Here is a 14,927-nt window from a genome sequence, read left to right as displayed (position 1 = left end):
TCAGCTTCGCTTCCCAACTACGTCACAAGTTGGCGCTTATGATTGCAGATATCGAAGCTTTCAGATGCCTGGCACTGTAGTTCATCTTCGTGACTGGATTCTCTTCAAAATATATTGGAAAAAATTGAGGTGCAACCATACATGTGATGATTCCAATGTAGATTCGAAAATCATGGAAAATTACATATTATTAAAATTACTGAATCGTGCCATATAATTTCGGTATATTTAAATAATATTTTATAAGCAAAATATTTACAAAAAAAAAATTGAATCAGATTTACTCGACGCAATTTTCTGTTACGCGGTTTTATCGTGTTTTAATTGTGTCAAAATGGTACACGCTAACTTGAATCTAGCCATAAAGGATGTTTTTTGCGCTTCTCACTCAACAGATGGCGGTAGTTTAGCATGCATAGTGTGTCTCCGGAGGAATGTATGGAAAAAATTAGAGTCGGTTATCTTTTTCCTTCTAACCATCTTTGCTTATAGTGAACACCGAGTAGCATTTTCAGGCTAATGCGATTGATGGGTCTCTAGATTTGTACTCGAGAAAATGCGTTGTTTGGAAAGCGGCCACTTGATGATCTTTACCTTAAACGCTGTATTGCCACTGTAACTTGTAGCGATATAGACTTTTATGACAATTGTTTGGCGTTATCTAGATTAATTTCATTGCGATTGTCTCAAATGTCTGCACAGCTCTTACACATTTCAGTGTTTTCTCAATTTTTATACTTTTTAGTTAATTTTCGGAACTTTTGCTACTTATAATCACAGCCGACCGGTAGACGAATTGAATCATGCTGATATGTTCAGTGTTCACCCATTCTTGAGTTTTGTTGCCTCTAAAGGAATTCAAACACATGTTTATATATGTATAGAGACATGTTGATCTGTGTATCGAGCTCTGAAGATGGTCCAATAGCTGGAACGAAATGTGAGCGATAGTAGGTAATTAATCGACGCAAGCTGATTTTTTCCAAGAAATCTATTCATTACACCAAAAATAAAACAGAATGTCTAAGACTTAATCCCGATCTTACTTGATCTTGCACTTTTTAAGATAGACTGCGTATATGAATGCATAGAGCACATCCTGAGAAATATTTTTCATTTCATATTGGTTATTTGGTGAATTCGTATGTTTTCAGTTTAACAGGAGCCATTTCTCATGTTTGTATTACTTTGATGTTTGATTACTATTACCGTCGTGCGGGGCTTCTTTATACAGTTTCTCGTAGTTTTTCAACTTTATGACATCATAACTCTCAGAGTAGTAAATGGATTTCCACAATTTTTACCCACAATAATCGTGAGTATGTATGTAGGATGTATACAAAATTTGAGCTAAATCCATCAAAAAATAAAAAAGTTGTTCATACACCAATCGGACACATCTCATTTAGAACTGGTTGGGGGCTACTTTGGACATTTTTAACTATAACAAAACTGCATTTCAAATTTCAGGGTTTATTTAGAAAACTACATTCCAGCAATACTGTAGCATACTATATTGTACATGATTTCAATAAATATATACGTTTTTAGATGGTTCTGTGTTATCTTTGGTATTATGAGCAGCGTGATATTGCTATGTAGAAAGTCTGAAAAAAAAGGATCATAAATCCTTTATTTGAGTGAAACAGCCATTTATAATGTATAACGATACACATATTCGATTGTATATGGCAGCGTTTCTCAAACTATGGGTCGCGACCTACTGGTGGGTCACGGACTGATTTTGGGTGGGTCGCGAAGGCTTGGGCAATATTGTAATAAATGGTACTGCCAGCCATTTTTTAATTGACAAATCATTAACAAATTTTGAAAACGACGTATAATCAATGCTAGATCATTTCATTTCGGTCGTGTTGATTTCCTTCCCAGCTCATAGAAAATCAGTTCTTTTTCAATTTTGTTACTTTTCTAGTTGATTTTCGTAACTTTTTGTACATATAAACACAGCCACCATGAAAACGAATCGAACCGTGAAAGAGCCATCATAATCGGTTCAGCCGTTTGTGAGTTTTGTTGCCTCAAAGGGATTTCAAACTCATTTTTATATATATAGACTTTGCATTATAAGTCTTAGCTTGGAGTATATTTAATATTGCAACTAGGGTAATTGTTCCCATCGTTGTGGTAGTACTCAATGTTGCGGTAATGACAATTGAGCACTTTTTCGACTGAAATGTTACCAAAAGGTATTTTTAATAGATGTATGGAGGTTAAATTTTGAGATTGCACCATTTATTTGCTTAAGATAGCATAGCATAGCATAGCATAGCATGAATACTTGCACAAATCTTGGATGGAGTTGCAAAGTTGAATTTCCATTGACATTGCTGATGTCGCTACTATCTACAATGTCATAGATTCACTCAGCTCCACACACCTGGCCAAGTCCTTGCAAGCATTTATAAATCCCTTCATCAACTTAGAAAGAGCCCAGAACTGAAGCATCTTCCAATAGATGAAAGGATGTTGAAAATAGCGAATTTTCAACTTATATGCAGTTATAAAGTAAATATACTGAAGTAGAATTTTTTATAAATAAATAAATAATATTGGAAAGATCTCACCAATTGTTGTGGGGTTTTTGTGGTTCAATGCTGATCATCTCATTGTCTTGATTAATGTTCTTCTCTGTAAAGAACAACACAATACTCAGCGAAGAACAACACAATACTGAACACTAAACACCCGCGCATCTATTGTTTTGATTTTCACTCTGCACCATTTATTTGCTTAAGATGTGCCCAAAAACCTATTTAAAAAAATATTTTCCTTAATGTGTTCGCTGTTGTGTTCCTATTGTTGCGATAGTGTTTCTAATGTTGCGGTATCCCATATGATTTCAATGGGATACCGCAAAAATAGGAACAAATACCGCAACATTAGAAATACAAAGTTATTTCAAGTAAAAACGAATAAAATGCTCATAACAACATAAAAGTGGCAATATTTCGTTATTTTCCCGTAGATTAAGGATGGATTTTATTATTTTCAATTCAATCCATGTAAAAAGTTTGCTTGGGGCGATACAATTGTGGTTTAAACATGAACCCAGTGAGTAAAAAGAAAATGGTGTTAAGTACTGTTCCTTTGAATTTCACTAAGAATTTACATCCTTTGACAGATATGTATTTCGATCTCAACTGTAAGGTCGTCTTCAGTGTCTCGTACTTGACTCGACTCATCATCATGAACCCAGTGCTTAACTCCTCCATGATCGGATCACCCTACTGTCTTGCGTTCTAAAGTCGATACTGAAACTATGAGTTTTCAATCTAAAGATTGAAGATTAGGGTAAAATTTTGGATTTTCTTGTGTTTCCGGAAAAGTTTAAGTTGTTGCTTACAGTTTGCATTTTCAGTTAGATTTACACGCCAGGTTCAGCAGTTAAATTAATTAAAATTTTGAAATACCAAAAATCAGCAAAAAAAAAACACTAAACTTTGACTAGAAACCTTATCTTTACCGAACTTCAGTAAAGCTAAACTTTGGTAATTTTTTTTCTGAATGTCGATCATCTGAGCTTTTACAGAACACATAACAACTGGAAAGAGATTTCAACAAAAATATGAATTAAATAAGTGTCTATGAAGGCTATGACCATCCAGCAGTACTAAAATTCTTTACATATTTTCAGCATCTCTACCCAATCTTTCATTATAAAGTAAATTTTGAAGTTCAACAGAAGCATACATTTGTCACTAATTTTCAAAACCTTTGTGAAAATTGTATATTTTTTTATTTCTAGAATGTATGAGAGAAAGTGGTGAAAGTGATGAAATATATTTAATTAAAAAATCAGTCCAAATTTGCAAAAACAAGACGTATTATATGAAAATACGTGCTGGTGGGTCGCCAAATCCTATATAAATCGAAAGTGGGTCGCAAGTTCAAAAAGTTTGAGAACCCCTGGTATATGGTATGTTGATACATTTTGAATAAATTGATCAACCCTTTGAAATTTATGAACTGTTGAAACAATACTTACAGAGCAAATGTTCTGATACGTTATGTATATTTTATTGATTTATTCGATGTTTGTTCGCGTCCTAACAAGCAATAAACGTTCTGTTTGAAAAACAATTTCAATCAAATGAAGGAAAAACTATTGCTTCATGATAGCCCCAAAGACATTAAACAGATTTGAACCATATTTTGAATTCAAAAAATCCATATTCAAAAGTGTTCAAAGTAGCCCCGCATGTCAAAAGTAACCCCGCACGACGGTAGTAAGAAAAATATGAAGACATACTACAGAAGCTTCTTCCATTGCCCACCAGTAAAAAATGTTCTTGGAACTTGGAAGTTGAAATAACTAAAGAAACTAAGTTGAGAGATTACTTTGGAAACTACCTACTGATAAATTGCAATTTCTACCTTTTCAGAAACAGTCGGTACGTGCCGTGGGCTTATAACATGAAACATGATTCAAAACAAAAACAAAGGGATAATAGATGCTCATCGACTCGTAATAAGGTTTGAAATGTTGATTTTTTAGAAATAATATCAAAGCCATATTGCACTTACATCCCTTTGCCTCCAAACAAATCTTCTCCATGGTTAACCCTAAAAGAGATACCTTCATGGCCTCAGTTTCGTCACCTCGCTGAGTGTGTTGCATCAAAGACGAGCTCTGAAAGGCGCCTGAAGTCTAATGGACCCCATGTATCCCTTTTAAGGTTAAGCGTCATTTTTTTCATTCAATGTGAAAACATGCTAGACCATTTTTAAAAATAACGGGTCTTTGACAACAAACAAGGTTGATCTCGTAGAGTCACGTAGGATATGTATATCAACTTTAAATTGTTGGATACTTACACCCCTCTGCCTCTAACCCCCTCAATTATTGTGCTTCTCGTGTAAGAGTGATGAATTTTGGATAATTTTTGATTGACCCCCATTCAAATACCTAAAGAAATACACGAATGAAAAATACTCCAAGAAAATAAAAAAAAATCGGGGAAAATTTGTTTCTTTGGAACACCAAAATCCAACTTTTACAGAAACTTAAAAAAAACACTATAAACTTTTGCGATATCTAATTAGGTTTGTTTAATTTTAAAAAATGTAGTGTTTTTTGATTTTATACGAAAGAGCACCTTTTTTGAGTCATTATGTTTTTTTTTCAGATTTTTAGAACTTTATTTTGGTACCTTAAATTAGTTTCAAATATTTTGAGTAGTACAAAATGCAACCAGGGGTGATCCGACAAATCGCTCCCATACAAACTTCGATATGATTTTTAAATAGGTTCCCAGGTACCAAAATTCATGAAAATTTGGATTTCGGCTCAGATTGACATGCAGATTCAGAATCTCAATACCGCATGGTGTCATAATTTTAATTTTTATCGAACTTTCATGTACCTCGGATTTTTCTTCATAGAATGTCAGAAATCCGGCTGTATTGTATAAATGGAATGTTTGAAAATATTCTATCGGGGAAATTTTGATTTAGTTGAGTTTTTGTCTATTTCCCATACTAGAATTCAATAAATACTCTTTTAGCCAAAAATACGTCCCATACAAAATGTATGGGAATATTTTCGCCGATGAAATATTTTCTAGTCTTCCGATTATGAATGTATGGCACAAATACCATTCATTTTCAATGAAAAATGCGAGGTACATGAAAGTTCGATAATAATTGAGATTTTGAAACTGTGCACTGCTAAGGAAGCCAATTGTCGTGGGGCGCCAATCTGAATGCTTGCCAAGAGCGCCATGGGACCACGCTACGGCTCTGCGTGTTATGCACAGAATATACACCAGTTATTATTGTAGGTATTTTACCTCTTATGCAGGGCTACTTAAGGGTATAGATGAACCTGGGTGGATGCAGTTGTGCCCTACAGCGAACGAAACATATTTGTTTACAAAAAGTACGTAGGCGCTTTTCACGTGTTAAGCTAGCATTCTTTCCAATGAAAACCCAAATATAGGACATACATCTTGGCTGTTTGTATTTGAAGTTTCTATGATAAAAATTGAAACAAGAGATGTTACTTGCACTATTTTTTATATCTTGTTTCCCTTTTTTTTCGTTAAGTAAAATTTTGCAGGGCCTCTAAATCTGAACACTTAAATTAAGTGTGGAAACTGTACGTCATCGAAACCTGATGTGTATAAATGGATATCAACGTCAATATTTATTAGGAGATACATGCAATAAATAAGTCGGGCATGGTGGCCTTAATAATAAGTCTTCAGCTCTGAGCTCCATCGTAGATATCACCAAAAGCCGATAGCGACAGAATTTCGGGAGCACAAATAAACGTGTGTCTTCCCCAGGTCCCCAGTTATGTTACATACCAGCTCCTCTAAACATTCCACCCAAGTGCCCACCGTCCCAATAGTCATCAGGCCGTGGTCTCTTCGCGTAGTCCTTGCTATTTTGCCACTCAATAGCGTCGTACGCGCAAAACAGCCACAGTGGCCTTTTTCTATGCTGCTCATCGTTGCGTTGTCTCGGTCGGTCAGCCGCGCGGCAGCCAGTACCGGACCGGGTCTATATTTCAATTCCGAAAGTTGCTTTCCTTCTGCACGGTTTGTCCATCGGTCGCCTCGCCACTCACGGGCTGCTCACTTTTTCTTCACTCTGGCGGCGTTTGCCACCTCTCCGCGAGCCGCGTCTTCTAAGCTTCGAGCCGCAAACCATCCCTCGTTCCTTCCCCTTGGGTAATTAGTTACCCATGTGATTTATTGCCGTTTCCCCTTGTGTTGGTACGTACCTGGCACGCGGTGCCAGCAGTACCCTGCGCACCAGCGCACCTGATGCGTATTTGACCGAGTGCGAGCCGATTCGAAGTAAGTGCTTTCCTTCATCCGGATTGTTCAGTCGGAGGTCTAAGTCAGCCACCGTGCGTGGCGATCAGGTTGCAATTTGTTTTTCTTCCTTGCCTTTGGGGTTTTTATAATGTTGTCAGTCAGGTGGAGATTTTATGTTTCTTTGAAGCATATGCATATAACATAGGAAATATCGAAAAAAAACAACAGTTTGATGAAGAGGCAACAAACACTAAACGATTCCATCAGCTATAGGAAAATGGAGACGCATGGTCGGTAATTGTTGCAAGAAAAACGATATGCGTTTGAGATTTTTCAAAGCGCTACGAAACGAAACAATATGCGGAACTTCTGGTGTTGTTGGTGATAAAACGCATCGAAATATTGGAAATGATGGAGGCTATGACAATGCGTAGATCAAGTGCATCCTTAAACAGGGCATTGCTTTACAGTTGAATCTACTGCTATTATACTCCGCCGCTCACTACTGAATGTTCATCCGTTACATAGTAAATACAACTACGTGCTCCGTCTAACTTAAAACTGGAAGAGCCGCCAAGCACGCGATAGACACGTTTGGATCCACTTTGCGAGTGTCTCGTTCATCGCAGATCAGCAGCCACGTCTCGTTGGTTGCTATGTCCGTCCGCTGCTGCTCTACCTAGCTGCCCCAGCTGTGTATTTTTGAGCTCGAAAGCTGACTGTAGCCGGCGGTGGCAGCGGCAGCGAGAGTAGACCCGTTTACCTTCAACGACCGTGATCGCGCGCTGGCTGGCTGGCTGCTGCTGATTGCTCGGACACCACACAGTTTGGTGAGTTGATCTTGCCACTAGTTTTCGCGTCACCTCACCACCATACAACACACGGGCTTACCCATATTCATGATGATCGAACCTATTTATATGTATCACCATCGCATGTCCGTATACACAACAACACAGAGTGAACAACGCCGGCTGATATGACGCTGATACTCTCGATTGGAAGCCATGCGCGAATCTTCATCGATGACGATGTCATTCAAGTGCCGGTGGCGATTGACGACTGATAACAGAACGATGCAATCAAATGAGTCAGAATCAGATCATCTCGTAGAACCGACACCCAAAATAAGTATAACCTGCTCTCAGTGTGAAGCAGTCGTGGCCGAGCGGTTAAGGCGTCTGACTAGAAATCAGATTCCCTCTGGGAGCGTAGGTTCGAATCCTACCGACTGCGAAGATATTTTAATTTTGGCTTAACTTATTTGTTTGCTTTTTGAGGTCAAGGCTATCAGCAGGAACGCTACTAACTATTTTTGATCTAGCACAGCTCTGGTGATATGGGAGCAACCATCAAGTACTTCACGCTAAAATTGGTTAGCAAGAAAATAGTCTCAAACCATATCTGAATCGGTAATTTCCGGAACCGGTTCCGGGTGTCCCGCCGGATGTGGCCATATATAAAAGTTAACCAAACCTATGCATGCGACACATGAAAGGGTGGCTTTTTTTGATAACCTGATAAATGGTTAAAAAGAAAATAGCCTCAGTCTATATCTGAACCGGTAGTGTTCCGGAACCGGTTCTGGATATCCCGGAATATCCCGGAAGTGGCCAAATATAATAGTGAGCCAAACCCATGCATGCGACACATCAAAGTGCGGCTTTTTTGATAACCTGATGATAGGTCAGCAAGGAAATAGCCTCAGACCATATCTGAACCGGCAGGGTTCCGGAACTGGTTCTGGATGTCCCGCCTGATGTGGCTAAATATAATAGTGAACCAAACCCATGCATGCGACACATCAATTTACGGCTTTTCGAATAATCGAATGACCGGTTATCAAGGAAGTAGGCTAAGACCACGTTAGGGACTACCGGTAGTGCCGGAGCCTGCTTCGGCAGTCCCTCTGAAAGAAGCGAAATATAAAATTGAACCAAAGCCATGCATCAAAGCGCTGCTGTTTTGATAGGCTAATGAAATTAGCAAAAAACTCTCTTACCATATCTGAACCGGTAAAGTTCCGGATGTCCCGCTGGAAGTGTCCAGATATAATAGTGAACCAAAACCATGCGTGCGACACGTGAATTTGCGGCTGTTTTGATAACCCGATAACAGTTGGCAATAAATAATTGCAGACCATATTTGGGACAACTGATAGTGTTCTGGAAACGGTCCGGGTGTCTCGCTGGAAGTGGCCGAATGTAAAAGAGAACTAAACCAATATTCGCGACACATCAAAAGGATTTTTAGGTATCCTGATGAACAGTTAACAAGAAAAAATCTCAGAGCATACTTGGGAAAACTAGTAGCATCTTGGAATCGGTTCCGGGTGTCTTTCCGGAAGTGGTCAAATGTAGAAGGGAACCAAATCCCATGCATGTGACACATCAAATAACCTGATGAACGGTTTACGGTGTCCCGCCGGAAGTGGACAAATATAAAAGTGAACCAAACCCATGCTTGCAGTACATCTAATCGCTTTTTTGTCAGTAACCTGATGCACGGATAATAACAAAAAAAGACAGATTCCACATGAGTTTCTATCGGTAGTGTTACTAGTTCCGAGTAACCTGATGAACAGTAAGCATTAACATAAGCTGAAACCACATTCAAAACTACTGGTAGTGTTCCGGAATCGTTTCCGGGTGTCCCCTTAAAAGTGGCCAAACATAAAGTATACCAAACTCATACATGGGACACATCAAATCGTGACATTTCGATAACCTAATGAACGGTTAGCAAAAAATAGGCTCAGACTACATAAGACGCTACCGGTGGTGTTGCAGAAGCAGCGTTGAGTGCTTCAGCGAAATTGCGAAAGTGATCAAATGCAAGTAATAGATATGTGTAAGAGAACCAGAAACTTTATAAAACTAAAACTATCTCATCAAATCAAGTGGGCTGCAAAACGGTGAGTCGATAAGGAGAGCGTCCAATATAGCTCTGGTCCTCACAAGTTCCTACCTCATGCTTCCACGGGTCAAGCGATGACAAAGACCGCCAGCTAAGACTTGTGTGCTTAGCTGGTAGTGCAGCCTGGGCACTGTTGTCCTTCTGACTTCAGCTAGATTGAGGAGGTACGATCCGAGTGTCTGTTCACCAAGGAGGTGCGGCTCAAACAGCGTCTGTTCTGGCATCCAGCGGCTGAGTAAGAAACGCTGCACCACGCCCAGCAAGATCCAAGGTGGTAGCCCCATCAGCGTGGTCGTCCCAGTGTTGGTTGGGACGTTAAACAGAACTGGCACGATGGCCCTCCGGCGAGACAGGAGAGTTGGCGTAGACCCAATAAGCCACCCGTAAAAATCCCCATTGCGAATAACATACACAGAAAGAAATCATGAAAATTAAACAGCACGTAAGTTAAGCATCGACTGAAAATTATAGCAGAAGCTACAAAATTACGGCCTTTTACCGAGAGATGATACTGTCCGCTCAGTAATCAGCCAATCATGCGTACTGTTTACATTTTTTGAGACATATCCGCTTGAAATTTACATGCAGTAACGTAAACGAGGACAGCTACGCTCAGTCGTCTGCCTCGCTGCGGAGACTGCTCTCTCGCTCTCTGTGGCCGAAGCGGTACAACAGTTTGTTCCTCTATGGTGGAACATGTTTATCTTTGATTGCTCTCTCTTCAGCTTGGTGAGACAGCCTAGAGGGGTTAGGCGTGAACTCTCACTCGGAAGATCTGAGTTGAATTCTCGTATAAAGATTTTTTTAAGTTTCTCTGAAAAGTCGATGCTCAATTAACACTTTTCTCTCAGCAATCAGCAGTGTAATTTTAAGATCACACATAAATTTCTATCGAACACGATGGAGGTCAATTTGTTACATTCAGTTCGTCATAAATTTGCAGATTTTGTTCGTACTGTGTAGGAGAAAATACGACTCGATACAATCGGCAAAGACCCACGCGACGAAATACGATTGGAAACTTGGAACATGGAATTGCAAGTCACTAGGTTTCGCAGGATGTGACAGGATAATCTACGATGAACTACATCCGCGCAACATCGTGGAGTTGCAGGAACTTTGTTGGACTGGACAGAAAGTGTGGAAAAGCGGGCATCGAGCGGCTACCTTCTACCAAAGCTGTGGCACCACCAATGAACTGGGAACAGGATTTATAGTGTTGGGCAAGATGCGACAACATGTGATCGGGTGGCAGCCGATCAACGCAAGGATGAGCATGTTGAGAGTTAAGGGCCGTTTCTTCAACTACAGCATCATCAACGTCCACTGCCCACACGAAGGGAGACCCGATGACGAGAAAGAAGCGTTCTACGCGCATTTAGAGCAAACATACGATGGCTGCTCGCCGCGTGACGTGAAAATCGTTGTCGACGACATGAACGCGCAGGTAGGAAGGGAGGAAATATACAGACCGGTAATCGGGCGAAACAGCCTGCACGCCGTATCGAATGATAACGGCCAGCGATGCGTAAACTTTGCAGCCTCCCGTGGTATGGTAGTCCGAAGCACCTTCTTCCCCCGCAAAGATATCCACAAAGCCACCTGGAGATCACCCGACCATCAAACAGAAAACCAAATCGACCACGTTCTAATCGACGGTAAATTCTTCTCGGATATAACCAACGTCCGCACATACCGCAGTGCGAAAATAGATTCGGATCACTACTTAGTCGCTGTATGCATGCGCTCAAAACTTTCGACAGTTATCACCACGCGTCGAAGTCGAACGCCGCGGCTTAACATCGAGCAACTTCGTAACGTAGAAGTGGCTCAAGACTACGCGCAGCAGTTAGCAGTGGCCCTACCAACGGAAGAGCAGCTTGGCGCAGCTACACTTGAAGATGGCTGGAGGGACATCCGATCCGCCATAGGTAGTACCTCGGCTACAGCACTAGGCTTCGCGACTCCGAATCACAGAAACGACTGGTACGACGGCGAATGTGAACAGTTGAAAAACGAGAAGAATGCAGCATGGGCGAAAATGCTGCAACACCGTACGAGAGCGAATGAGGCACGTTACAAACAGGCGCGGAACAGGCAGAACTCAGTCTTCCACACGAGGAAGCGCCAGCAGGAAGAACGAGATCGCGAAGCGATGGAAGAACTGTACCGCGCTAAGGACACACGAAAGTTCTACGAGAAGCTGAACCGCTCGCGCAGAGGCTTTGTGCCACAAGCCGACATGTGCCGAGATAATCACGGGAATATTCTCACGAGCGAGCGTGAGGTGGTCGAGAGGTGGCGGCAGCATTACGATGAGCACCTCAATGGCGACGTTGCAAGTACCGAAGGTGGCGTGGTAACAGATCTAGGAGTATGTGCACAGGATGAAAGACTTCCGGCCCCTGACCTTCAAGAGATTGAGGAGGAGGTTGGCCGGTTGAAAAACAACAAAGCCGCTGGAGCACATCAACTACCAAGCGAGCTACTAAAATACGGTGGAGAAGCACTGGTGAGAGCACTACACTGGGTTATTACCAAGATTTGGGAGGAGGAAGTCTTACCGGAGGAATGGATGGAAGATATCGTGTGTCCCATCTACAAAAAGGGCGACAAGTTGGATTGCGGGAACTACCACGCGATCACACTACTGAGCGCTGCCTACAAGATACTCTCTCAAATTTTATGCCACCGTCTATCACCGATTGCAAGAGAGTTCGTGGGACAATATCAGGCTGGATTTATGGGTGAACGCGCTACAACGGACCAGATGTTTGCCATCCGCCAGGTGTTGCAGAAATGCCGCGAATACAACGTGCTCACACATCACTTGTTCATCGATTTCAAATCGGCGTATGATACAATCGATCGAGAACAGCTATGGCAGATTATGCACGAATACGGATTCCCGGATATACTGATACGGTTGATCAAGGCGACGATGGATCGAGTGATGTGCGTAGTTCGAGTATCAGGGACACTCTCGAGTCCCTTCGAATCTCGCAGAGGGTTACCATCACCTTGATGGTCTTTCGTGCTTGCTGTTCAACATTGCATTGTAGGGTGTAATAAGAAGAGCGGAGATAAACACGAGTGGGACGATTTTCACGAAGTCCGTTCAGCTGCTTGGTTTCGCCGATGATATTGATATTATTACTCGTAAATTTGAGACGATGGCGGAACCGTACATACGACTAAAGAGTGAAGCCAGGCGAATCGGATTAGTCATTAATGTGTCGTAGACAAAGTACATGATGGCAAAGGGCTCCAGGGAGGAATCACCGCGCCCGCCCCCCCCCCCCCCGAATTCATATCGACGGTGATGAAATCGAGGCGGTTGAAGAATTCGTGTACTTGGGCTCACTGGTGACCGACGACTACGACACCAGCAGAGAAATTCAGAGGCGCATTGTGGCAGAAAATCGTGCCTACTTTGGACTCCGCAGAACTCTACGATCGAATAAAGTTCGCCGTAACACGAAGTTAACCATCTACAAAACGTTGATTAGACCGGTCGTCCTCTATGGGCACGAAACATGGACCCTACGTGCAGAGAACTAACGCGCCCTTGGAGTTTTCGAACGGAAGGTGTTGCGTACCATCTACGGCGGAGTGCAGATGGAAGACGGGACTTGGAGAAGGCGAATGAACCACGAGCTGCATCAGCTGCTGGGAAAACCAACCATCGTCCATACCGCGAAAATCGGGAGGCTACGGTGGGCGGGTCACGTCATCAGGATGTCGGATAGCAACCCGACTAAAATGGTTCTCGAGAGTCATCCGACCGCTACAAGAAGACGTGGAGCGCAGCGAGCTAGGTGGGTCGACCAAGTGGAGGACGATCTGCGGACCCTACGCAGAGTGCGGAACTGGAGACAAACAGCAACGGACCGAGTGGAATGGAGGCGGCTACCTACTATGTACAGCAGAGGCCACCCAAGCCTTAGCCTGATCGGTAAGGTAATTTGGAGTCATATCGTCAAACAAAATTGTGTTGTACAGAACCATTATCCCTAGGCCCTAGTCGAAGTATCTTACAAATTTGTCTAAGCAGAATTGCAGCATGCTGATCAAAGTTTCAAAGAAACTGACTTCTGACACCTGAATCTTCACGATGTTCTGTTGTTCAAAACTGGCTGTTGTAAAGAGCTATAGGCTCTCTTTAGGCTTCATGCGTTATTACAGTGCGCTTTTCAGGGCGATGTTTGAACCTATTGTGGTACGCTTATGCGTTAGTATCCTTTTCCAGGGTATCTTTTCCTACTTTCCGTACCCGTCCCTATCCGCATCCAAATCCTAATTGTCTTCCGTTATCCTCAGGTAGATAATGAAATACTCCTCCTCTTCTTCCTCTTCTTGGCGTAACGTCCTCACTGGGACAAAGCCTGCTTCTCAGCTTAGTGTTCTATGAGCACTTCCACAGTTATTAACTGAGAGCTTCCTCTGCCAATGACCATTTTGCATGTGTATATCGTGTGGCAGGCACGAAGATACTCTATGCCCAAGGAAGTCAAGAAAATTTCCTTTACGAAAAGATCCTGGACCGACCGGGAATCGAACCCGTCACCCTCAGCATGGTCATGCTGAATACCCGTGCGTTTACCGCCTCGGCTATATGGGCCCTGAATGAAATACATAGGCTTTTATTATGGTGATGGCACAAACGTCCCAAATGGAGGATAACGTGCTTCTGGAGTCGGCCTTCTGATACCTGATACTCCACGGGACGACGAGCGTCTTCTACCAAATTCGGCCATAGGATTTCACTCAATCCTAGCTTCATACATCATGCTTCATTGGCTAGTTGGGCCAGTTTACCCTGCTGGGCTAGTGTTAGTACAGCTGTACTACCAGCTAACCACACAACTCTTAGCTGGCGGTCTTTGTCATCGATTGACCCCCGGAAGCATACACTAGGAACTTGTGAGGACCACAGCAATGTTGTCGACACACAATTTTGCAGAATTTATTAACAGCACTGCAATTATATTGGCTGAAAGTTAATCGAAAGTTTGAGGTGTGCGTAGTGGGCAAGCAGAAAGTCAACTGTAGATATCGACTCGTGGAAAGATGCTCGGAACTGATTCAGGTAGCTGTAGGAAACTTCATGATACATAGAGACAAAATCGTGCACATAATAAGTTACTTATCAATTTCTCTTGTGTGGACTTTAACGAATTGTGTCCCATACGAATATCTTCCAACATACCCGATAAGAGCTAACAA

At 42.0% G+C, this 14,927-nt stretch overlaps 1 non-coding gene across 1 annotated transcript; it reads left to right on the top strand.

Annotated features, from left to right (window-relative positions):
• The first annotated feature begins 7,939 nt into the window (after window positions 1-7,939).
• On the top strand, window positions 7,940-8,021 carry Trnas-aga (transfer RNA serine (anticodon AGA)). Its single transcript has one exon. It is a non-coding gene; the product is annotated as a tRNA-Ser (tRNA).
• Window positions 8,022-14,927: the final 6,906 nt, after the last annotated feature.

The sequence above is a fragment of the Aedes albopictus genome, chromosome 3, assembly GCF_035046485.1.
Source record: "Aedes albopictus strain Foshan chromosome 3, AalbF5, whole genome shotgun sequence".
NCBI classification, from domain to species: Eukaryota; Metazoa; Arthropoda; class Insecta; order Diptera; family Culicidae; genus Aedes; species Aedes albopictus.
Note: the sequence above shows the minus strand (reverse complement) of the source record. Positions and strands in the feature narration are given on the sequence as shown.